The sequence below is a fragment of the Lonchura striata genome, chromosome 12 (assembly GCF_050655825.1).
Source record: "Lonchura striata isolate lonStrDom1 chromosome 12, ASM5065582v1, whole genome shotgun sequence".
In the NCBI taxonomy this organism is placed as follows: Eukaryota; Metazoa; Chordata; class Aves; order Passeriformes; family Estrildidae; genus Lonchura; species Lonchura striata.
Window position 1 is genome coordinate 15,663,195 of NC_140714.1, and position 23,396 is coordinate 15,686,590.

The following is a 23,396-nucleotide window of genomic DNA, read 5'->3' on the forward strand; positions in this document are numbered from 1 at the left end:
CCTCAGCAGCTGCACTGCATCTGAGAAACATTTTATTCCTTACACTACATAAAACAATTAACACACTTGCACTGCAGTGAAAACTACAGGTACAAACACTCACCAGCTCCTTGCAGCCTTAAATTCAGTGAGCTCTAATCATACAGCTCCACTGCACAGAAACCAGCTGACTGCTAGTATGATCTAACTGGAAGTTTCAGGCAATATAAACCCAAAATATTTATTATTAAGGTCTACAAGTTCAATATGAAACCATTATTGCAAAGTTTTCCTCATTCTCTGAAGAATGGAGAACTGACAAAAGGCTGTAAAACACTGAAAATTCAATTGAACCTGCAAAGCAGAGATATATAGTACAACACAGAAACATCAACTCAATTATATCTGATAGATATAACCAGATAAATGGCTCTGGTTTATGTTAACTTGCACAAAAAAAAAAAAAAAAAAAAAAAAAAAAAAAAAAAAAAAAGAAAATAGAGCAGCTATTAGATACAGCTTCCTATTTCTCTGAGATTAAATACACTTTGCATTCTTTTGACAAGGTATTGCACTGCAAACTTAAGGGGTTTTTTTTGCCTCTAAAGTACGAATATCAGTGTAAAAAATGAGCATCAGTAATGAGATTTATTATCAATATTCTGAGCCAGAATATTTTTTTACAGGTGATGAAGTCTTCCTACCCAATCATTCCATTTTGTTCCAGCTGAATTTGCTCTTTTTTATTTACAAAATCCCTTACCAGATGAATCAGTCCACACATTCACCTACTTCATAATGCTGTTGGACATAACCTAATTAAATGCTTGGTAAATATCTTATCCATCTTCCCTCCAATACAACATCACTCCTAGAAAACTATTTGTTACTGCCTTCTCCCATTAATTTTTCATGTGTCAAGCCTTGGGTCTTTTGAGGCCAGCTTTTTATCTTGATAATCACTTTGTTAAAGTTTTCCCCCTATTATTGATTTAATCTTCCCTTCCAATTTATCTGGTTCTCCTCACTGTGCTTCTTTATGTCTCCCTACCTGCAGGAGAGAGTGGCAGTCTCCTGTTCTGAGCTGATCTCACACCTGAGCTCTTCCTATGCAAGCTGTGCTGGTTTAGTGACTTCACAAGTTTCTCAGTAGCTTAAAAAAGCTCTGATGGGCCCTGGTTTGCTCATCTAACTCATAAAGTGTTTCAAACACTGCTCCAAGAGTGGTAATTTCCTTCTGGAAGCAGCACTATCTTGTTTTTAAAAGGAAGTTTTACCAGTAGTGGCTGAATTTTAAATGAGCGAAGTAGCAAGTAGTGCCTTGCAATGCCCCTCTGCACATTTGGGCAAGGACTGCATTTTAATTTATGGTCATGCATCAGTGTACATAGAGCTGCATTAAAGCATGCAAAATGAAACCTTGGTAATCAGACATCACCTCCTATTCAGCCATTTCAAAAGTTCCTTAGAGGCAGAAAGAGAAGCCCACCAGTTTTTGTGTACATCACTGCTAACAGGATTTATTGCCCTGCCCAGATTTCACAGCCTGCATGATGGCTCTGTTTACCATTTCTGAGAAAAGGTTGGATGAATTCCCACTTCACTTTCACTTTTCTTACATATTCCAATCACAGTTTCCCATGGAAAAGACCTTCCTGGTTATTTTCCCAGCTGGAAGGTCACAAAGCAAATGTCCTCTACTTGTGCCAGGAGCTGAATTCCCTGCAGCCAGGCAGGGAATCATTCACCGGACAGCACAGACAGTGCAGCTGCTGCAGGGATGCCACAGGACCTGGCAAGAGGGGGAAAGTGCTCCAAAGGACAGCCCTGGTTTCCAGGGACCAATCTTCCATGTGTAGCAAAGGCAGAGCAATCCTGTGTTCTGTCACCTCACATTTCTGGGCTCTAAAGGGTAGGAAATGAGACCACCAAACAAACTTTCCATTTGCTGTTCATCCTGGGGTAAACCAAAGCCTAAATACAGCACTCTCCAATAAACAGATTGACACCAACTGTCTCAGGGACTTCAGTTACCATGGCACATCCCTGCAGAGCCCCATTCCATTGGATCTGCTGCAATGGGGTGAGTATTGGGGTTTTCAGCTTTTTACACTCACACTCTTGTGAGTTATAAAGCAAAAAAAAATAGACTAAACCCTCAGAATATGCCTATATTAACACACCAGACTCTCTTGAGTTTTCTAGAATAAGCTTGTGTACTGTTAATCCCTTTAAATTTATATAAGGCAAATACCACCCTAAGCCTAGATATTTGAGCCTACCTTTATAAAGTAACTGGGATTTCTGGCCATCCAAATGAGGACACTGAAACGAATCAAATTCTTCTTCTTCAAATTGCTGAGGACACATCATCTTCTCACCACTGTAACTGCTGAGCTGAGAAGCTAAAGCCAACAAACCTGCAGAGGTGCCACTCACCAGAAGCAATAGCTGTAAAGGAAACAAGTATTAAATAAATTCAAACACCCCAATAAATAAAATATGCTAAACCCTAACAAAATTATTAATGAATAATGAAGGCTTAGAAAATTTACATAGAAACAGACATAATTTAAAGGATGACTAAAGAATTAAAAGTATTTAACAGTTCTCTGAGTGGGAGACTTGCAAATCTAACCAAAAAGAGTGTGACTAATTCTAATTTCAGACATTCATATTTTCAATGTTTTTAATAGCTCATTTTCACTCCCACATACAGATGCTGTTCAAGCATCTCTATACATTTAGTAATTCACAGCAACAAGCACTCCAGGGTTTAAAGTCACACCCATGCAACAGGAAAACACCTTAGAGCAAATGATCTCCTCCTGCCCCTCAAATGGCTTTACTGACATTAGGATTGCATGAATGAAAGCTTTTGTTCAATTAATATATTCCCAAATCTCACTTTCTTTTTCTTCTTTTTCATTTCACAAAAGTTTCAGTGTGGCTTCTTGAATAAAATAAAAAATTAAGATCTCCCTGCAGGACATGGGGCTGATAAGAACCAAATCTCCTTCAGAAGTTCCTGAAGCACAGCTTTGTGCATCCCCTTGACTTGGTGAATCCCTAGGCCTGCCTGGGACTCATTCACAGAGCCACAGATGGCTCTGGCCAGTGGTTAAAACTGAATTTTGGCTTCTTATAATTCAGAGCACACTTTATTTACTTTATAGTAAAAGACAGATTACATTTTCCAAACTATCTCAGGTAACCTTCTTGCCACACATCATAGCAATAACAAGGTGAGATGAAATGCTGACTAGAGGCTCTGCTCTTTAGAAAAAAGCAGTTTTTGACAGAGTCTCCCACCTGCAATCTGTGTTTGCATTTCTTGGCAGCTGTCAGCACCACTGTTATTACAGGTGTGAGGGTTCAGCTTCTCTTGCCTGGCTTTTTTCCTTAGCTGCAGATCTTTAGGAACAAGACAGCAAAACCACCTCTGCTGGCTGAGCACAGTGGTATGCTCACAGCAGGATGGATGACTGCACTAAGGCTGGTTATCATTTCCCAGAGCACTAAAAGCAAAGCAGGCTGGTTGTTCAGGAACTCCTCGTGCCCTGGTGTGCCTTTGGACAGCTGGTTCTACTCCAGCCCCTCTGTCAGGTTTGGCTGGTTAAGCAAAGCTGCCCCTGCCCTGGGCACACCTTCCCCTCACCCCATCACAGGAAAGGTGTCTCCTGAAGCTCCCAGACACTGAGAACCAGGAGCTGCTCCAGATCACCTGCAGCTGGGACCAGCAAGGGATTTACAGAGTGTGGGAACAGTGACCAAGGAGAGCCATCCCTATGCTCCTTCCTGAGCACCTGCAGAGCAGAGCCTTGAAGCTGAAACTAAAAGAATCCCAGCTTCCATTACTCTCTGGCACAATGTAACTCCATAGCAGTTGCATTTTCAACTATATTCAGTGTCCTATTTTTCCCTCTCCCCTTTATTTCACCTTTTCTACACAAAACAAAGCTGAAGCCCCAAAGCAGAGCCAGGAGAACTTCACAACGTCCCCTCCACCCTCATCACAGACATTTGTGTGTGAGCAACTGCTAAACAGTGGCTTAGCTGAAAGCCCCAACATTCTTTCCACTACTTTCCCTTATGCTATTTAACATCACCCAAATAATATTGACATTTTTAAGCCAAGAAGAATGTGGGTCTGGGCAGGCATTTTACTATAGGATCAAACATTAACCAGACATAATCCTGTGGCTTCAGAACATCAACCTCTTTCCATCAGCTACCTGAGCAGCAAACACATGGAGCTGTAATCCCTGCCTTACACGATCTAAACCACCAAGGTTAATCTGCTGTCAGCCTCACGTTGGGCACATTGTGGCTGAAATCCACCCTGAATGCATGAGAATCATTCTGCAGAAATCTGAACTGTATATATTGCTGGATCTGAGTTGTAGTCATGTCTTTAAATTAATCTTTTACAGAATGACAAGCACTGTAAAGGACTTAGTGATGTTGCAATGTAATGAGCAGTACTAACCTACTGGAGGAACACAAGCCACCTGCCTCATTCTGAAGAACTATTTAGCAATTCTTTTCCAAAATTACAATTGAGCCTCTACAAAAACAAACAAACCAAAACAAAACAACCAACACCACAATAACAATGAAACCAAACAAAAACAACAAACAAAACCAAAACAAAATCAACTAGCCTAAAATCAGTATAACAGAGGAAATATATGTTTGGCATGACAAAATCCTCAACTCCTTTCAATGCCTAAATGAATAAACACTGAGAGAAACTGCAGCTCTCTTGTTAAAAAACTATGAAAAAATAGTTAAAGTATTGAAAGTGAGCACTTGCATCAAACAAAATACACAAAACTCTCCCTTTAACCTGTGCTGGAGACCACAGAAGTATGGACAGAATGTTTTAATATTTAAATAAAATAAAAAGGCCCAAATGAATCCCTTCACATTCCATCCTGCATTTCCATCCAGCCTGCAGTCATCACATTCCTCATATCAGACATTCCTAAATAACTCCAGCTAGCCACAAAATCAGTAGAATTTACATGGCCTCAAACACTCCGAAAGACATTATTAACAACTTGATGCTGACTCCTCTTGGATACCTTAAATCTTTAATTCTCACAGGTGTCAGTCTCTCTGACTACTGTGAGAATTCCCCTGGTTTCATTCTGCTGGTGATATGGAAACACTTTCTCTCTGATCCTGAACTGGCTGGAGCCTGGAAGTTCTCCTTAACCTGAGTTACCACTTGTGTGTAGTCCCCTGCCAATGAGAGCTGCAGGGGCAGGGACAGTAATGGATGGGAAGGAGGGAGATGAGCAAATACCTATAAAACACCCTTTAAAGTGGGCTCAAAGAAATGTTACAAATGAACAGCCCTGCTTACAAATTCACTGCTGAACAAGTTCTGCAATTTAGCAATCAGCACGATCTCAGACACCTCTAAGTGTGCAGGAGCATCCACAACAGAAACTTTGCCAATTCATTGTCCAACCTGAGCAATGGAGCACAGTGAAAGTCCCTGTAAACTGAATACAGCTGAAGTCAGTTACTGACAGCTGTATGTTAAAGGTTTCAGAAATCCATTATTGTATTTCAATTAATTTGGCTAGTGGTATTGTCACAATCTAAACGTTCACAAACAGATCTGTGAGCAGAAAAAAAAGAAAAAAGAACTCAGGTTATCCCTATTAGTTGCCCATGAAGTATATTATTGATATTTTGGGGGGCAGTCATCAGCATGATCAGTCTTTCAGCTGTTCTTTTAAACTCTGTACTGTCCCTCCAAACCCACAGAAACAATTCTATTAAATCAGAAGTTATTTTTTCCATTTTCCTTAACCAAGTCTTCTGTACAGATGCCTGGTCTGAATGGACAGCAGCTCCAGCCTCTTCAGAAACACATTGCTAGTCCAGAAAAAATCTGTCCTTATGGAAGAGAGATTTTTCATTGTTGGCCAGTAAAGCACTGAAAAGCTCCAAAATGACACCAAAATTACAAACCAGAAGCTTGTGAGTACTACAGGCAGCACCAAGGAAAGTGCATTGTGCCTGACAAAGGTGTCATCAGAACTGGGAGCTGATGACAGGCAGTGACAAAAGTGAATGTCAGAGCCCAGCACACCCAGCTATGCTGTGCCAGCCTCTGTCACTGCCCTTGGCAGGCAGCAAACACAAGGAGGGAGGCTTGGGCAACAGCACTTGTAGAGATGGCAGAAAAGCTGCTGCTAAACATTTTGGATTTTCTGAGGAGACAAGGTCTCCGTTGGGGGTCATTTCAGATTATCAGAGCAGCTTTGGAAGGGTCATCAGGATTTAGAGGGAATCAGATCCAACAGAAATCAGACTGTGCACGTCCCTTGGTGTGTGTTTGGCCTGGAAAAGGTCAGCTCCAGGAGGGATAACACTGATGGAGCCAATGGAGTCACTGGGAACAAACAGCTCCTATCAAAGGCTCCTGCAGGAGTCCTCAGTCAGTTGTAAAAGTGCCCACAAAGAACAGGCAAGCAGCTGAGGCAAAGGCATTCCAAGATTCTGTCAAAGTTAAATGTGCTTTGCAGTATATTGCTGCCATTAAAATGACTAGTTTTTGCTAGCAGTGATTACTGAGATGTCAAAAATCAAATTATGAATTAGTTCAATAGAAAGCCCAACACACAAGGGAAGGGCAGGCTCACCTTGCAGAGCACACGTGCCTGCACAGCCCCTGCACACTTTGGTGCTGGACCTGCTGAGGTGAAGGGCAGGTTTCCTTCCTCACACCTCACCTCCTTCACAGCTCTGATGGAAATGCACTCACCAAATGAAACAGAAATAAAAGCATCATCTCGATGCCACATTCAGCCACTCGGTGAACCAGAAGTCAGGTCACACATCCAGCAACCACGGAATCAATTAACCCATTAGAAGGAATTAAGCATGGCCAACTTTACATTTACTGTAGGAAAACCTGGAATTCAAAAAGGGAAAATTGACTACAGCTACCTTTTCCCCATGACTGAAAATCTTTTAAATTAATGCAACAAGATACAGAACTTTCAAATGCAGGGACTAACAGAATATTCATTTACTTAATGTTCAGTGAGTCCAACCTCACTGCAACTTGCTACTGAAATTCCCAATAGTTGTTATTGAGTTAAAATTTTATATTAGATTTATTCCTTAAAGAGGGAGAAAATTCTTAGCACTCTTCATTGGTAAAATCAGTTTAGAAATTTTTTCAACTGAAATTGTAAGCAATCTTGCCAGAAAAGGAAACAATCAGGGTTTTTCTCTCTGATCATGGGGGATTTGTTTGCAGGCTCCATTCAGGGATGGAGTGAAATCTGTCTGGTGAGGAGGATCAAGGATCAAGGAGCATCTAACAGGGCAGACAGGGCGTCCTCCCCTCCTGCCTGCAGGAGCTCTCTGGCAGCTCCAGCAGCAGCTCTGCCACCCTGCTGCTCTCACTGGGCACCCTGGCTGCCAGCCACCAAATCCTGAGGTGCAAATTTTCATCACTGGCAGAAGAGTCAGCTCAGCTCTAGAAGTAAGTTTATTTTCCCAGCATCTTCTGTACCTCTCTATTTAAATCTCTGGAGAATATTAATAATCCGTAACAATTACATGTTACTTTTGAGGTTTAGATATCAATGCTCTCCACAAGAAGTGGAAAATACCCTATTTTCAAGGTACATAAAACAAGTGATTAAAGGACAGTCAGTGGTTGTTTCAGGTAAATAATCCAGGCAGTCAAGATCCTTCTACTGTGATGTTTGTTAATGTATTTCAGGCAATGATATCTGGATTGGAGCACAAAAACTTTTGCAGTTATGAAAGTGGTAAAGGCCAGTGAATTTTCTATGTGTTATATAGACATAATTCTATCTCTTAAAAATATCAGCCTCTTTTAAAGCATATTCTCCTCTTGAACTGAGATTTAAAAAGGGCCAAGGAGGGGTCACCTCATGAGAGAAAAACATATTCAAATAACTTTATGAAAGTGAAAAAACAGCTTAAAATGGAGAACTCCAAGAAACAGCCTGAAGTATCTTAATTCCATACATACTTGTCCTGAATGTAAGATATTTGCTTCTAGAACAACTTTGATTACAAAACCTATTTGAGATTTGAGAAAGCACAGTTTATTTCTTACTAGTGATCAAATGTTAGTGCAACAAGAGGTTTAATGAGGTTAAACATGCCCAAGGAATCAAAATGGTATTTCTAATATTAGACAAATAATATTATTGGTGATTTCTGCGTGGTTTTGTAAACTTCTCATAACACAATTTAACAAATTGCCAGTACAAAGGCTGACTATTCCTTTGAAAGAATAAATGTTAGTAAAATTCTATTGTGGTTTTTTTTTTTTTTTCCTTCAAATTGCATAAAATCACATTTTTGCCAAATAGAACAGAGTGAGTGCTCATGGGCACATATAAAAATTAGTTTTTAAAGCAACTAATAAACTTTCAACTGATTGTGGTACTAGGTTGTAAGTTTGGCCCACCAATATTTAGCAGACATGATCAGACAGGATTATAGCTGCCCATTACAGCATTGTGTCTCCTTTCCATGGTGCCAGCAAAACACCAACCATTGTTCCTATGGACTCAGCCTTTACTTATGTAAGAGATTAAATAAAACAGCCCAGCCCACCACTACAGCACAACAAACATCATTGATTTCGCAAGGTATGACTGCCAAGAAAAATGGCTTTCATCACACTTCATAATAAATTTATCTAAAAAGTCATTTGTTTAAAGTATTGCCTCAGAAAGCTCCCCTGAGACATGCCATCTTGATGGCTCTTTTTTCATTATTCAAATATAATGAAGTGATTCTGCATGGTTATGCTGGACTATAAATCACTGCTGTAAAAAAAAGGCATGTTCAGCATGTTAACAGACCAAAGATCAGATTCTGAAGAGTGTTTTATTATTGCACATGCACTTTATCTCTTGCACACACACAGCAGATAGCAACTCTTAGTACTTGCCCAAATCCCATCATTATTAAATTTGGAAGCTGACAGGAGAGAAATACTTTAAGCAGAGACTTACTTTGCAGTTCCTGTCCAGTGCTGTTGCAAACTATTTAACCTCCTGCAGCCTCACAGACCCACACCACAATCCTGGAGAAAGTCAGCAGAAAAGCAGAATATGTGTGGTAGTATTTATTGCAAAGAACTTCTGGTTAGCAAAGAACTAAGTGTATGTTAGAGGCTGCATCTAATTGACACAGAACAATCAGCTAATTCAAACATTCATAAAGAAAAGAGTGAAAGGAATTGAAAAGCACTTGTCTTCTTTCCAAAATTGCTGGGAATTATTTTTTTTTAATTAATTTATACTCCATCTTATATCTGAGTAAATGTCAAATACTTCTCAAAGGTTGCAAACTAAAACCCAATGGCAATGTTTCACAGAGTGGATTACCCAGAGTGAAAATCATTGTAGATTAATAGGATAAGTTTTTTTTTTAATTTACTCCTGGTCATGCTTCACAGAGTTTGGAGTTTTCAATTCTTTAAGAAACACTTGACAAGCAGGATCCCTTTTGTCAGTGCCTCACATACAGGAGGAACACTGCATTACTTCAAACAGGTGAAAAACTAATTAAAATGATAACCCTCTATTACAAGGCAAGCTGGTGGTGATTTCCCTGCTGGGCAGGGAGGGAGCAGCCCTTCCTTTCTGCACACAGCCCACCCCATGCTGTGCTTGCTTTTCCTCTTCATTTGCTCCTGGACATTGCTGCAGGTTGTTGAACAGCCTGGCAAAGGCCCTTGAAAGCTGCAGTAACTTTGGTGCTGCTGTTTTACCTTGAAGCCTATGACCTCGTGTGAGTAACTGCATTTTTGGGAGACTGGGGCAAGATTTAAAGTGGTACAAACAAACAGGATCAGTGCAGTGCAACCAAATTATGGGAAACCTAATACCCTGAGTAACTGCTGCTGTACCTCACTCCTGCCTGGAAAAGTGGAGATCAGTAAGAGCAGATAAGAAGAAAGTTTTAAACACTCCATCATAGTTAATAATGGCTTTCTTTTATCAAATATGCAGTTTTGCTTTCTTGTATTTCTATTGCCTTTTTTCACAGGTATCATATGTTCACTCAGACCTTTAAAAACCAAGCCAGAAGATGCAACATGACCACAGAGACATATCTAAAGTACAATTTGCATAAAGTAAAATAAAATATTTCAAGACTTCATAAATAATTTAAATTTTAAGGCTAGAAATTGTGAGTAACCATGGTGGAATGACTTTTAACCTGGTTGGCAGAAAAGCTTCAAAGATGAGTGATACTGATAGGGGAAATCACAAAATGTTAGTGCACTTAATTTCTACCAGACTGCCTAAAAATGAGAGATCTGCAGAGTTACAAACAGAATATCTCAAGATCAGGAGACCTGATTAAACCTTAACAGTAATTGCAGCACTGCTTTGAGTTAATGGTTCAAGTTACAAGAGGCTTAAAAGCTAAATAAAGCAGTTAATGTGAAAGTGAGTCACCAAGCTGAGTTTCCTTTTGTAGGAGAAACAGCCAAACTCAATAATTTTTGCAAACTCCAAATAAGGGTCCCATCTAATACCACTGGCTTTGTTAACCTTGCAGGTTTTTTGTACAATACAAGAACAATGGTTTGTAATGTACCAAATTATTGATGCTGTGTAAAGTTTTAGAGGGGGAAAAGACCCACCAAAAACAAATTCCTATTCTTAAGTGTACAGAACTAACAAAAATTACCAATGTCACTGAAAAAACCCAGAAGAAAATAGGGCAGGGCATATCAGGAGATATTGTTCTCTCATGAAAACTGTTAATTATATACACTGCATTATCTTACAAAAATCTCTGAATCATTCCTCAAAACTTCAGCCTTTACAGGTTTCAGCTGGGACAGAATCTCCTATGTACACTGGAAATAAAAAGGTATGCTCAGAAGTCCAGGAATTGAGGAAAAGTACAGAGCACAAAAAGCCCATAACCAATTCCAGTGCTTGGTTTCAAACCTGTTTTATTCCTCACTCAGATACAATCCTTCCAATTGCTTGATGTTTCTTAGAAAAACTACTTAAGTTGAAATATTTTTTTGGGAGAAAATCATTACCTTGAAAAATAAAATGAGGAAAGTACAGAGGTTTGTAGGTTTGTTTTCTTTTCATGCTCAACAGAGAACTCCTGCTTGTAGGCAAAGGGGTACCTGCATCTCCAGGTTAAGCCTGTCTACATCCCAGTCCTAGCAATGTCCATCTCCAGACCCCCTTCAGCAGGCTGTGAGCACCTAATTCCTCTGAGGGCAGCACAAGGGATCACAGTCAATCCCCCCAGAGAGACACGAAACGCTGGCACTCTGTTCTGTCACAGAAAAAAAGATTACAAATTTGGCTAACGCCATCTCCTTATTCCTATGCACCACACCACTCTGTTCAGGTTCACCCTTGCACTTAACATCCCCACTTATATTGAAGTGCAGATGATAATTTAACCCCAAATGCTGTTTATAATGCCTGTCCCACCACATAAGGCGTTGTGAGAAAAATTAAAGAGGAGAAGTGAGCGTGAAGGGCAACGTGGCACTCACATCTCTGCGTTAAATGCTGATTGAAACATATTAATTTGGGCAAGCTGCTTATTCTTGCAGTGATCAGTCAAATTCATTCACGCTCTGAAACACCAGTCATTAACCACATCAACTACTAAAAGAAGTGAAGTTGTTATCTAATGGAAATCACCATTAGAGGCTTTCAGGAGCTTTGTTTCACAGCAGTGAAAATTCCACAAGTTTCCAAAAAGCTTTTAATGGCTTTTAGAAATTAGACACTAAATTACTACCTGATTTTACTTACAAAACAATAGCATGGAAAAAGAAGAGTGTAAGTATATTTTCTGGATAGCTGAACTCTTGTTTGTGAGCTGAGAGAAACCTCCCTCAAAATGCAGAATTACAAACTATGCTTATGGTATTACATACCAAGGAATGGCAAAAAATTTCTTCCACAGTGACAGAAAATGAGCTATGACATTTTTAGGTTTCTATAATGAAGCCATATTACAAACTGTTCCAAGCCCCAGTTTACTGTCAAACCGAAATTGGGGAAAAAAATTATATTGGGCTCTAAGTTTCCAGGCAACAGTTTTTTAATAGAAATAATCCACATCAGAGACTGCCAACAACACAAGACAAAATTATAAGGCAGGGGATACGAGTGAGATGGAAAATGTTTCTACATGTTAGGCTCTTCTATGTGAAAATTGTTGGTCACTTCAATTGATTTTTTTAAATACAAAGATAATGATTCAGTTCAAACATCCCAGCTTTAGACAAATCTCTGAACTGTAATCTTTTAACAAATGAAACATCTTTCCATATACTCCTTCACACAAAACTTTAAACCTTTCATTATTTCTCTTTTCTTGTTGGAGTTCTGTGGTATCGGTGGAATGAAAAGAGCACAGAAAGTAGCCAAAGTACTGAATGGCATCTTATGGAAAACGATACAAATACTAATGTAAAAAGTAGAGCTTGCCTTTCACCTTCAAATCCTTTACCTGACATGCTCTGAAAGGCAGCCACTCTTTAAAACCATACAGAATTTAATGCCAAGTCCAGGTTAAAAGGAAGAAAATTGCACAAGTTTAGCTACAATAATGTTGATCCTGAAACTGGTTTTCCCTGCAACTTATTTCTTCTTCTTATAACTGTCAACTGCAGCATTTCTGATTAAATAAAAACATAAAAGTGTTGCAAAACAAATAGCTCCTGCAAGATATTTTGGGGCTTTTTAATGCAAATATAACAAATATGAAACATGAATTACTGTGGACCTAAATACATACATGGACAAGTTTTACTGGTAGATGTGGTACAAGTCAGCAAACTCGGTCATCATTACTGCCCATGTTTGCCTTCTTACTCAAGGATCTCTTGTGGCCAAGATGAACAACATAGGAAAAAAACACCCCAGTTCTTAATGTACCAGGCTTCATGCTGCCATAAATCACATGCAGAGGTGTTGTGACCAGAAATCCCAGCTCTACTGGAAGAAAGAGTAGGTGCTTCTGCCAGAGTTTTGTTCTCTGCAAGCCAATAACTTTCACCTACAAAAGTTTTCTCAGAAAGCTCCTGAAATTGCGTTGACTTCAGATGAATATAATTTCTTTCTGTGCAAGTAATAAATTATAGATCTCTTAGTTCAACATGACTAGCACCAAATAAATTGAGAATTAATCTGATTCCTCCTCTGGTTCTAAAGTCACCACAAGGAGTTCTCTGGCTTTCTGTAAACATGTGAGCAACTTTCAGCCTGAAGATCAGTTAGCAGTGCTTTTGGGAGATTAATTCCTGCTTGCAGTATAACTGGGCTAAATAGCATTGCTGGTGCTAAAAATGTTCAGCCAGAGCTGCAGAATCTGGCTGAAGAGCAGCAAAAAAAAAAGTCTTAGAGAAAAAAAAAAAAAAAAAAGGAAAATGAGAAGCAAGAAAGAACTTGCTCCTCACCAGTTTCATTTGCTCAGGAGCACACAGAAATTCGGGCACAGAACCTCCTCAGTCACCTGTGCCCACAGCATCTTCTGTGCTTTAAAAAGAGACCTACAGTCTCACTTGCCAAGAACATCTGCAGTAAGCTGCTAAATTGATTTATCTGAAACATAAAATATGAGAAATATTTTAGACATTTAATTGACCAGAGGTACAGAGAGAATGTCTACTGATTATTTCTTCACCATCTCAGGAAGGCAAACTTCTACATCTGCCTTTTGGGAGAAGAACAGGGATTCTAGCAGCCTTTCCCTTGGCTTTCAGTGTACCTGTCTGGCAGATCAAATGCCACTCTAAGGGACACACAGGCTTTTACCCTTAGGCATTAAATGAGGGCTAGACAGGAAACTTTCTCAGCCATGTTTATAACAATAAACTACTCCATTGCTTCCTGTTGGAGACTTACCAAACATTTACTAAGAGTTTCCTAGGCAGTTACCCTTTTTTGTTTGTTTTTAACAGAAAGCCATTTCCACCCAGCCAGCATAACTGAGTTTATGGTCCCTCAACCCAGAGATCTTTCCCCCTGCCCTTCTGTATTAGGGTTTATAGGAAAACAAGCAAGAGCAATTCTTTATTACAGTCTCACCAGTTGCAAGTGGAGAAAAATATCAGTAACAACTCCTAAGTAACTCCCAATGCTTCCTTTTTACCTTTCCTAAAGTAACAAAATAAGAGTTACTGCAAATATTTTAAAAATTAAAGAAACAACAGTAGAGTCATATGAGCCACACAGCTGAACATAAGTGCCTTTATTGCAATATTTTCTCATTTTTCCACACAAAGTTCTGCTGTGTCTTGGATGAACACCAGAGCAAAGTGTTCTTTCACATGTTTAAAGAGAAAGATCAAGTTAAAAAAAAATTGTTTTTTTTCCTTTTTTAAGTCCCATTCCTATCAGACAGAAGGTAATGCAGCCACCACCACAGACTATAATACCAAACCAGTGGTAGCCCTTGCTGGTTTTGAGCTGCTTCCCATGTGAGAAATAACTGACTCTGAAGCAAAGGTATACACATTAAAAATGAAAAAGCCATTTCTTATCTGTATAAATTATCCCTCAGCTCTGTAGAAGCTGGAGTGCAACCTAAGTTTATTAACAAAAGAAAAGCCCCTTGAGACACAACTCACTGAATTGATTGTTGAGCACTGTCAAAAATATTATGAGCTACAATCCAGACTCTAAATTTCCACTGTTAAGATATTTTATTTAATTTTTTTTCTCAAATGGGGCATTTCTTGACCTAGTGGGTAAGGGAATTCACTGCTGTTAGGAAGGCACCATAATCAATTGTGCAGCAAGGAAAATGTCCTTTCCACTGTGCTCATCACTGGCCAGCAGAGATGCTGTTTTACTGCCTACCTGTATTTGTCTTTTGGTTTCTCAACTGTTCTTCAGGCTTCTCTCCTCCTTCTCTTTCCTTGGAATATGAAAGTTATGGAAATCATCACCTTCATGTCAAATTGTTTCTACACTAGTCTTGGATAATAAAAAAAGAATCCTAGAGCTTTCTAGGTCAGAGAGGTTACTTGTTATATCAATTTTCCAGAAAATTTCACTGTCACCTGTAGCATTAGCGCAGGTACTTCAGTCTGCAGTGAAGAGCAGAGAGGCAGCTACACAAATTTGATAATTGCAGCTAAGGCACAAACCTTGCAAAAAGGCATCTTTGGTGGACACATCCCAAGGTCAGCCTTCACTCTCAACAGCTCCATCTATCAAAAATAACAGGTTGCAGATTGAATCAACTGATAAGAGGCCAGAGTGCAAGATGCAGGCTAATAGCTCTCCCACATCAAGGTTACAGCTCCTGGCCTGCACTGCAAAGCCAACAGCATCTGAGCTGTAAGAATCATTCAACAGACTCCAGCAGTAGAAACATAAAAGAATATGCAGAATAACTGAGAGCTGCTCTTATTTCCTGGGGTATCGTTACTGTGGTAGCAGACACTACTCCCAGGAAGCTTGTCTCACCCATAAATTACCCAGATAATAGGAAAGTCTGAGTGAAAAAAATAAAAAAAACTCTGACACAATTCTGAGTCTCTCAGACCTGCAGGGATTTTGAGAACAGGCAAATTATATACTGTACTTTTATATTGTACTTCTAAGATGGGCAGACAGGGACCACAGAATAAAACTGTGTGTGACAATGGGCAGTGAAGTGGTGCAAGTGAAGCAACTGCCCCTCCTTCCCAGGCAGGAATGCCATGGCTGGAATTCAGGCACAAGAGAAACTCAAACTTCACATCAACTTTTGAAAACAACAGCAGCTGGAAATGAACCTGGCCAAGGGACAAAGAGCATTCCTAAGATCTTTCCTTCATATCTCATCCACATTGACCTTTGGGCCTTGCATTTCTTTTGGGACAGAGAGGTTTTCACATACCAGGCAAAGGGGAAAAGCCATGGGCTGTCCCAGGACACAGCACACAACCTCCCTGAAACCCCAGGCATGCAGGAGCAATAATCTCTGGCTTTTCTAGAGACCACATAAAACCGAAAACTACGAAAAGTGTAACTTTGTATAAATAGCTCCTGTGGCTCAAGTAATGCTTGGGTTGCTGCCACATCTCTGAGGAGCTATTAAAAGGCATTTGGAAGGAAAAAGTGGTGTGTTCCTTCTCACTGCCTATTCCCCATATCTCTGACTCCACTGACTGAATCAGCTGGCCCATATCTAACTGCCCTTTCATCTTTGCAATTAATAAAGCTGGTAAATCTACTTAACACTCCTTAAGTCCTTGTAAATGCCTTTTTGGTGTTTATTCATCCTTAAAACCACTGCTTAATAGAGCCAAATTGGAGAGCCTTGTGTTTCTTTTCTTTTTCGTGCTTCAAAGAGCAGTGAAGCTGTTTATATACATCAGGACAAAGCATCAATAAGTAATCAGCAAACACCTTAGGAATTGCAGCTGTTTCACAGCTGAACATCTCTAAAAACATTACCTGAAATTGCTGTTAGACCCTGCTTTGGGTGCATTTTAGGAGAGCTGTTAATACAGAAAACTTTTGCATGAGTTACTCACAGGAGTCTCTCCAGCTCGAGGTGCAGCTGCATCCTCCCTGCCCTAGGCTATAGTTTCATAAACACATTCTGGGAAACACATCTGGAGAGATGCAGTGATACTAAATTCAGGCTTGTACTCAACTACAAGTATTAATTTCAAATAGGTCACGTCCAGCTGAGCAGAGCTGCTGCCATCAATGTGAGCTCAGCATTTCTGAGGATGAAGTTTAAATAAATAGATCTTTGTAAATAAAAATATCTTTGTTTTAAAAGGAATACAACTAATTAGCAGTACATTGCTCTAAAGGCCACATCCAATATTTACAATAAACACTTGAAATTTTTGGCCCAAAGTCAGGAATAAGTTAAATTGAAATAAAGTTTTCTTACATCTTTTCATGGCTATGTTACACCCCATTCCAACTCCCTTCTTCTGTACCAATTGGACAAAATTTAACTCCAAGATTTCAACACTATTCCATGAGCTGGATACTGGGGACCATGGGGAAAATACAAAAAATCAGATTTCCTGCTCGCTTTTAAGACCTATATTTATTCATTTGTCATAAATGTCTGTGGATGGGAAGTGGGCGAATGATGACTTGAGTAGCCAAGGAAGGGGGTCAGTACCACAGATGGAAAATGCCAGACACGTCATAACCTGAGCCTGTGTTTGCTTTGTAATTCCAGCAGTCTGCAACGACAAACAAATAAATCTAGTTTTAAAAGGAGACAACCATCCATGGAAAAAGTAAGTCTGGAGTCTTCAGAGAAGAGAGATTTATCTCACAGACTGGACTTAACTGATTAGTCCTTCTCACAGCAGGAAACCTTTCCATGCTGGCTCACAGGTCCGGGGTAAGACAGCCTCATCTCTCCTTACAACATAAATGCCATCAGAAGAGACACTTAAATTGATGGAGATTTTGCTTCTCAGTGCACAGGTAATCCAAGACTCTTGACACAACACCCTTATTGCTGCCATTGTGTTGTGTTTCCAGGGCAGAATGGCAGCAGCACCCACAGCACAGCTTAGAGCAAAACTGCAGACAAGTCCTTGGGGAGCAGGAGAACTCCAAGTGGCTCCTCCAAACCCTCTGGGGTCAGAGAATAAAGAATTTACACATAGTTCCTTTGTTTGGGGAAGGCAAATTTTCTTTCTGTTGCTGTGGTTTTGAAGTCAGTCCATTTGTCTCTGCTGGGGTTTGCATGGGGGCTGTGAAGATCTGCCATGGCTTGTCTCACACAACAGCCTTACTTGGGACATGAGAAACCTCACAGTGGGTGCCTCAGAACATTTACCAAATTCATTATTTCCTGAATTTTGTTATTTAAACCATCCCTTATTAGCTGCAAGAAGCATATGGGACCCTGCTATAATGAAGCTACTCAATATTTTTAGCTGTTTAATATTGGATCAGTACATCATCTGGAGCAATCACCCCTCACATTTCACTTTAATTGGGCTGTCTGGAACAGAAGGGTTGAGAAAGGCACACATGTTCCATTTCCAAGCAGTATGTTCAACTGGCTCATGAAAGGTTAAAATCAGGAATAAGAAAATAGCTTTATTCCCCCAGGAGTAATGCCAGTTGATCAGTTTAAACACAGATGTTTAAAACTCCACATTTAATAAAGGGTATATCAAGGCTCCAGAGATTTGCACAAATAGGGAAATTCCTTCTCTTCAAAGTAGATTCTCATTATAATGTCTTCTACAGTGCAAATAGCTAACAAAGAAATCGTAAAAGCCAAAGCAGTGGGCGGTCTGCTTGGATGACAACACTGACACATCTCTAGTTGATGTCAATATGTGATTTGTTACTGATAAAGAGCACTCAATATTCTCAAAATGCAAATGTTTACATAGCCAGGCAATCAACTGATCATCCCCACAGAGACTGAAAGATGAATGCATTATTTGTGTTCTTAACCAGGCTGCCCAGTGGCTCGGGGGCAGCAGGGGCTCCGTGCAGCACCCAACGCTCACATCACTCAGAATGAGCAAGGTCAAATGCACTCTTTGTCAATCACATAAGTTGAAAGAGCTTTTCTCCCTTGAAGAGATTATCACAGCACTAAAAATCACTACAGAACATTGAGGGAATATCAGTGTGAGAATAAATAGCACTCCAGAAATGTACAAGTTCAATTTCTATAAACCAATTCCTAGTTTAGTGGTGTCAGCTCTGCAGGGCTCAGTGTTACCCGCCCAAAGCACCACAGGAGCACAGGGCTGAGAGTGCTCTGGGTGGATGACAGGGCACACCCCACTCCCTGACTACCTACAAACTCTCAGAGTCTGCTCGTGTCTCCTCCTTCATTTTCAGACAATCTGGGAATAATTTTCAGCCTTTATTGGTAAGGAAGGAAATTTTTGGATGTGAAACAACACAGCATATCTTAGAGATTCATCTTGGGAAACAGGGAACCTTGGATTTATTCTGAGTAACTGATAACTTTAATTCAGGTACTTCCCAACTTGTTACAAAGTTTTTAAATAACATTCCTATTTGATAACATTTTATAGACATGTCCTTGGAGAAGGACAGGCCGCATAAGAGGTCCCCACAAAAAGAACCTCATTCTCCTGTACTGTGAAAAACTGTGTTTGCAAGTTTAGTGGAGAGAGAGAGAGAAGAAAAAGTTAATTGAAATTAGATGTTATACCCTAAATTACCACAATGAAGATGGAAACAATAAGCCAGTCTTGAAACAGCATTTTTGGTAAATAGCTAGATCTGGTATGAACAGTTAATATTCTTTTCCTTAAATTATCTCTGCACTCCATTTCTATATCTTATCCACAGTTCTCAGGGGTCTGATGCTAGAAAGCCTTAAAAGAGTAAATGCCATCAGGGACTGTATTAGGTTCCAAACACACAATCCTGTGGTTCAGCCAGGGTGATGTAACAGGACACAGCCTGTGGAGCAACTGAAGTACCAGGGAGAGGGGACAGCTGTAAATCTGAGTAGAAGCACAACCAGCTCTTTCTAATCCTCTGTGATAATTTCTGAATGCAGAATCTTTGCCATAATTACAAACTATACAGTCAAGGATAAGCAAGGCTGCATTGGCAGTTCTGGACATTTAGAAACCATGACAGGTTTCATGGCAACGTGGGTAAGATCTTCATTCACCCTGGGATTTGAGTGTGGCAGACTGTGCAGTGTCTCAGATTTGTCATTTCACCATAGGCTATGCCCCTCTAAGACTCACTAAACTTCACAGACAGGGAGGACAGAGGATGTGAGATCCTGAGCACAGTGAGAGAAACGCATCTCAGCACAGGGCTGGCAGCTTTTGGTAGTGTTGGGGTGTGTTTTTAGTTTCCCCACTCTATGGTTTCTCCCTCTCCCCGTCTCTATGTTACTTGGTCCTTACCTCCTTCTCCTCCTTCCCCTTTCGCCTGTCAGTCTTCCCTTTCCCCACCCCAGTTATAGAACTTTCTGTGAGTCATTCTCCTGACTCCACCCTGGGGCTTGTCTGTCACCCTGAGGCCTCTCCCTTCCATCCAGAACCTTCCAGCCAGGGCCTCGAGTGACAGGCTGGTCCCCAGGGACCCCTCCTTCCCCCTCTCTCCATTGGATACCTCCCTCGATTGTCATCCCCTTCATCACTCCCCAGTTGTTCCCCATCGGTTCCTTATGTTCCCTCCCCGTGTTACCACCCACTGTTATAACCCCCTGCCTTTTGGGGCACACCCTGTTCGAGCTAAGGTGGTTCTCGTGGTCCACCAATAAAATTGGCGCTGTGGTACCCCTAAAAGGACAACTCCTGAGTCTTTGTCATCGCACAGGGTCCCCTAGAGGTCTGGTGCAGCAGGACTCGCAGGTCACACCCCTCGCCCGTGGAGGCCAAAGGGGGTGGCCTTTGTTGGCAAGCGTGCCTAGCACTGAGCTAGCTGCCGACCGAAGGAGGCACCACGTCATGGTAGGAAACCAAAAACAACTCGGCCAAGTTTCCTACGGGGACAAAGAAGTTTTCCAAGGGCAGACAGGATTGTTGCAGGTTTGGTGAGAATGAAGAACCACCACAGGCAGTTTTGGTTGAGGCAGCAGAGTGCACAGCTGTAGTTTACACTGTGCCCCACATGGATTTGCAGCTAATCACCCATAATCCTGCCATCATCTCACTATTAGTGTGAGAGTTGAGAGAACTCACAAGGTGAGAAGGTGAATGTGCTCCCTCCACCCACTCAGGAGCTGCCTCAGCTCTGGGAAGGTGGGTGGGACAGGACAGCCTTCTAGAGCAGGCAGCTGCACAAAGGCAATGCTGGCCACCAGAGCTACTCACCCCTTGCCACCCTAAGCTAACCAAGCCAAAACACTTCACTCAATGCACCAGACAGGTCAGAAACATGGCTTTGTTTTTGCTGAATTTGCTTTAACATTATTTTCCAAGAAAGTTAACACTTAATTACAGGGCCTGTACGCTCAGCATCTTTTTTCATCCCAAAACTACTTTCTTATCAGATATATTATGAATTAATACCTCTAAGGTACGGCGATAAAAGGTGGCTTTTCAAAAATGCTAAGTAGTCTTCACATGTGTAATTTAGGTTTGTGTTACACACTAAGAACAAAACTTAGTTTGACAAGGTCAGATGAAAATGCTGAGCACAGCAGTTTGTAAGAGAAACTTGGGCCTGGCAACACAACCCTGCAGATGTATTAGAAAGGCAAAAACCTTCCAATACCCTGCTTAGTATTCAATAAAACCTATTAGGACAATCACTTTGACTTCTAATATGCTTTGTCTCATACATCACTGGGTCATTATTCTTTGTGAACATGTTGTCAGTATTTAATTCAACTAAGTTTGTATCCATGGCAATGGTTAGGAGTAAGTTAAAGCAAAGGGAATGTAGTCATAGGCCAGCAGCTCAGCAAGAAAAAAATACAGCAGCCCACTAATGAAGTGAGAAGAGGTGAACAGGAGTGAAGAGAATGCCAACAAAAGAGGGGGGAGCTGTAATTGCAGTTGTGAGGGAGGACAGAGAAATGTGGGAAGCAGCCAAACTCCAGTTAGACTGTAATTTGGCAAATCTTGTATTTTTAGCACTCCTAACATTTGGCGGGTGCTTCCAGTATTCCAGTAAATACAAACAAGCTTGCAGGGAGATGCTAATTCCTTGCCACATCAGGGCTGTCAGAGTGATGTGCTTATCTACATGAATGTCCTGTGCTGCTTTATCTTCCACAGAACAGCAAAGCAACACAACCCTCACCTCCCTCGCAAATTCACTTACAAGGGGCTTAAAAGGTTTCAGACCTTCCTTAAAGGATCATACAGTTGTCAAGAAGGTAACAAGGCCCACATTAAAAACTGTGCTACTTGCTGGAAATGACTGACAGCAGAATAAAATTGTGACTATCCTAACTATGTAAATGACTTACTATAAGCAACTCTAGACTAAATCCCAGGTTATGAATCTACACAGCCCTGATGCTGATCATTAGAGAAAACTAAATATCCCCATTAGTAAACCACAAAGAATAAGCTTTAATGAAATTCACCTAAACTAGAAATCCATTTTGAGATATTTTCCAAAATTACCACAGGCTATAGCAGTTAATGAAGCACAAAACATACAAGCATCTTCTAGTTTCATTACAAAAGAAGCTCTTATATCCAGGTTTCAGGGCAAAAAGAGTACCTCAAGCTGCTACTAAATCAGTCAGCTCAGTATTAGAGATTATAATCACATCTCATGCTAACAGCACCTTGTGCCTTCCAGGTTTTAATTCTGAGAGGCTGAGTTAAAAGAGATTAATCCCAGCACAAGACATACTATCATTTTCTTACACATTTTTCTCAGGTACAGACTGCTGTATTCAACATACAAATTGCCAGCTACTTATCTCCCTTCTTGGCTAAAATGAGTTAATTGTTTCTTTCATATGGCAGTAAACACACTCTAGTAACAAAAAGTGTCAAATCTGCAATGCACATAAAAGCAATGAATTCAGTCTGTTTAGAAACCTGTACAGTTAAAATTCCTTCTGCATGACTGCTCTTTAAACAATACATCTGAAATCAGCTAAGCAAAACCACAGAAGATCTGCTAAGCTAAGCATCCTTATCTGCAGTAAGATATTGTCACAGTAATTTGAGAAACACAATTTTGAAATCTCTTTACCTACTAAACACAATTCTGTTGCATGCATAAGCCTGTACACATCATCTCACATCTTCCTTTATTAAAGTGGCCAAAGCTCTTACTTCTAAGAAATTGTCAAGAGCAGAAAACATCTGTTACCCCAAATATTTGATGGACTGGAGAATGAGGAAACATTCACTCACAGTGGCAGATGTGAGTTACCATTATACACATTACTAGTTTAGTTTCATATTTTACTACTTTTGACACAATAGACAAACTTGATTTTGGTATATAAATAGAAGGATTATTTCAAAACTGCAGGAATAACTTCACGAGAAGCTGAAAAACATCAGTTAGGACAAGCTTTTTCTTCTTGTAGCACGGTAATGTAAGATTACAGATACATGGCTAAAAGGTGGGCTTAAAGCTTTTTCAATTTAGGAATTCTTCCAACACCACATTCCTCTTCCTTATTTCCATAGTGTACTTAAAGCCATTAAATATGGTCCTGCGGCCTCTGAAGCATGTAATTACTAAGATAAAATATGAAAACCTCTATTTGTCTTTCTGTGTTGCCAGCTTTGAGGCTGCCAAAAGGAGAGTGCTGTGTTCTCTTGGGCTTTGTCAGAAAGATTTTAATTCTCCAAATCAACCAGAGGATATACCAAAATATGCACTGCTCCACCAGCTACTTGTAAGATTTTTGAGGTTAGAACAAGAACAGGGAAAGGATGAAATTCACCCATAACTCCATGGGCAGCAAGGAGGCACATTCCATGCTGC

The 23,396-nt window shown here is 40.3% G+C and overlaps 1 long non-coding RNA gene across 1 annotated transcript in view; it reads right to left on the reverse strand.

Annotated features, from left to right (window-relative positions):
- Positions 1 to 23,396, reverse strand: part of LOC110472603 (uncharacterized) — a 141,847-nt gene that overhangs the window by 106,243 nt on the left and 12,208 nt on the right. The window contains exon 3 of the long non-coding RNA XR_014958185.1: positions 2,262 to 2,430. This is a non-coding gene — a long non-coding RNA (uncharacterized LOC110472603). The remainder of the gene's footprint in view (positions 1 to 2,261; positions 2,431 to 23,396) is intronic.